The 3,320-nt window shown below is 45.8% G+C and overlaps 2 non-coding genes across 2 annotated transcripts; both read right to left on the reverse strand.

The window, feature by feature from the left end:
- Positions 1-775: 775 nt before the first annotated feature.
- Positions 776-888, reverse strand: LOC139228405 (U5 spliceosomal RNA). The gene has a single exon (XR_011587553.1). It is a non-coding gene; the product is annotated as a U5 spliceosomal RNA (small nuclear RNA).
- A 1,612-nt stretch (positions 889-2,500) lies between these two features.
- LOC139228403 (U5 spliceosomal RNA) lies at positions 2,501-2,614 on the reverse strand. The gene has a single exon (XR_011587552.1). It is a non-coding gene; the product is annotated as a U5 spliceosomal RNA (small nuclear RNA).
- Between the last annotated feature and the right edge of the window lie 706 nt (positions 2,615-3,320).

Raw genomic sequence — 3,320 nt, forward strand, 5'->3', positions numbered from 1 at the left:
TAGCTGCGGTCAGCAATCCCATACACTACATTTGGGTGCTGACGGCAGTTCCGTTCGATACATTCCCTTGCTTTTCAGTTCAAGTACAATTCGGTACAATACGGGATACATTGTAGTACATTCAACAAATTACATTACGTGTGTCACTATAGGGGTACACGGAATGGGTGATGGTACATTTACACTTTTCTTTTCCACGTGCATTACGAAACAGACCTTGTATTGTACATGGCACTACATAGGTGTTTACAGATCATGGTGCTCCATGTACACAAAAAATAAGTTACAAGTACAGCCTGAGGGGAGTTTTGTACTGATTCCACGAAGCAAACACACTCGTGTCCAACCAGAGTTGGCAACCGGAACCCAAGGTCATAACTGTAGAGGCACCTCAGGGCTTCACACATCAGTATTACAGCGGCTCCTCCCCCCCACACCCCCTGGTTTTCTTTGTTGGCTTATCCTGAGTTGCTCTCTCCAGATTTAAGGGTGCGTCCTACTCCACTCATGATGGGTAGAATTGACTACACTCCAAAAGTACCTCATTGGCTGTAAAGTGCTTTGAGACGTCCGGCGGTCGTGCAGGGCGCTCTATAAATGCAAGTCTTTCTTTATTATTGGTTCCCCTTTCCTGGGGAAACCAAGTAATGCATATTGGAACAAAAGCAAAACACTGCGGATGCTGGAAATCTAAAATACGAACAAAAAAGTCTGCAAACACTGAGCAGGGCAGGTCTGTGAAGAGAAACAGAGTTAACGTTTCACCATTTGGACAGCCGCACTAGAAGCAGGGACTCAAAAAATTACTTCCGACTCTGAACACTCCTCTCCACGGAAATCTTCAGTAAAAGGCGAAAGATTTATACGATCTGAAGAGAAACCAGGCTGTACTAAATCACCAAACTCAGCTCCTCACACCCAAGCGATGACAGGTCTCTTTATAGTTGTACTGAGCTGCTGGAACTGACATCCAGAGAAAACCATCTCACTGCAGATCAGGAAAAGTAACTGAAAGCTTCAACCGCTGTGGAAACCACCATCAAACCCTACAGCTTAATTTGCTCGTTTTTGCAAAGTGCACTGATGAGGGACTTCAGTTACGTGGAGAGATTGAAGAAGCTAGGATTATTCTCCTTGGAGCAGAGAAGGTTAAGGGGAACATTTGATAGAGGTGTTCACAATCATGAGGGGTTTTTTGATAGAGCAAATAAAGAGGAACTGTTTCCAGTGGCAGGAAGGTTGATAACCAGAGGACAGAGATTTAAGGTGATTGGCGAAAGAACCAGAGGCGACATGAGGAAACATGTTTTTACACAGTGAGTTGAGATGTGGAACGCGCTGCCTGAAAGGGCGGTGGAAGAAGATTGAATAGTAACTTTCAAAAGGCAATTGGATAAATACTTGAAGCAAAAAATGTGCAGGGCTATGGGGAAAGAGTGGGGGGAGAGGGACTGATTGGATCGCTCTACCAAAGAGCCAGCACAGGCACGATGGGCCGAATGGCCTCCCTCTGTGCCGTATTGTTCTATGACTCTATGGGTGAAACGGAGCAAAATACTTCAAACCTCGTTATTGTTACCAACCCTCCAGGATTGCCCTTGAGACTCCAGGAATTGAAGCTTAATCTCGAGGACACTGAAGGATATGGCAATGGGATGAGATGATGAGGGGTGGGAGGAGGCTCGAGTGGAGCACAGAGCAGTTGTGCCAAATGGTCTGTTTCTGTGCTGTCATCATCATAGGCAGTCCCTCGGAATTGAGGGACTTGCTTCCACTCTAAAAGTGAGTTCTCAGGTGACTGAACACTCCAATATGGGAATTACAGTTTCTGACACAGGTGATTGAAGGAAAGGGTGGGTGGTTTGGTGGGTGGAGTCTGGTTTGCCGCAAGCTCCTTCCGCTGCCTGCGCTTGGTTTCTGCATGCTCTCGGCGACGAGACTCAAGGTGTTCAGCGCCTTCCCGGATGCACTTCCTCCACTTTGGGCGGTCTTTGGCCAGGGACTCCCAGGTGTCAGTGGGGATGTTGCACTTTATCAGGGAGGCTTTGAGGGTGTCCTTGAATCGTTTCCTCTGCCCACCTGGGGATCGCCCGACGTGTAGGAGTTCCGAGTAGAGCGCTTGCTTTGGAAGTCTCGTGTCGGGCATGTGAACAATGTGGCTCGCCCAGCGGAGCTGGTGGAGTGCGATCAGTGCTTCGATACTGGCCTGATGGAGAACACTGACGTTGGTGCAAATCCAGGAGACATCATTGGTGGTACTTCTCCAGTGGTCAATGTTTCTGAAGCAGGAGGGCGGATATCACTGCTGCTCTGTAGACCATGAGCTTGGGTTCCTTCTAAATGACCGGGTTTGAGATCCTGGTCTTCAAACACTTGTTTGCTCAGGCAGCCAAAGACTGCACTGGCATTTGACTAACTCAGCATAATATAATTACAACAGAAAACTTAAATAATAACACATCCAGTGACTAAATATAAATCTTTCTTTCACCATTTGGATAGCCCCACAAAAAGCAGGGCCTCAAAAAAAATTACAAACTCCGAACACTCCTCTCCACAGAAATCTTTAGTAAAAGGTGAAAGATTTATACAATCTGAAGAAAAACCAGAGTGTACTAAATCACCAAACTCAGCTCCTCACACCCAAGTGGTGACACGCGTCTTTAAGGTTGTACTGAGCTGCTGGAACTGACATCCATCTCACTGCACATCAGGAAAAGTAACTGAAAGCTTCAACCGCTGTGAAAACCACCATCAAACCCTACAGTTTAATTTGCTTTCCTTTGCAAGAACTATGCCCAGCATTATGGGGATGTAAATGAGCGCTGAGCTGCATCTGGGTTTACAGTGACGGGTTCGATTCTTACTTTGGTGCAAGTTTACTTGGGATTTTTATTCTCACTCTGTGATTAGTCTTTAAGGTGAAAAATGTGGATCAGTACAGTTCCTGCCAGTGAGAAAACTGTATTTCAGTTCATGCAGGAAGCCAATGACACAAAGGGCCCAAGTTTCCACATGATTTGCACCTATTTTTAGGAGGAGAACGGACTATCTTAGAAATCGCAATTCTCCACATTTTTTTTTCTGCAGTTCTAGTCAGGTAGAACAGTTTTACTTTAGAACAGAATTTTTTCTTCAAAAGGGGGCGTGTCCAGCCACTGACGCCTGATTTCAAAGTTTCCACAGTGAAAACGGACTCCAAACTAAAGTAGAATGGAGCAAGTGAAGATTTTTGTAGAACTGAAAAAACCTGTTCTACACATTAAAAAATCAGGCGCAGGTTACAAATTAGGCGTCCAGAACGAGGTGGGGGGGAGGGA

This window comes from Pristiophorus japonicus, chromosome 17 (assembly GCF_044704955.1).
Source record: "Pristiophorus japonicus isolate sPriJap1 chromosome 17, sPriJap1.hap1, whole genome shotgun sequence".
NCBI classification, from domain to species: Eukaryota; Metazoa; Chordata; class Chondrichthyes; family Pristiophoridae; genus Pristiophorus; species Pristiophorus japonicus.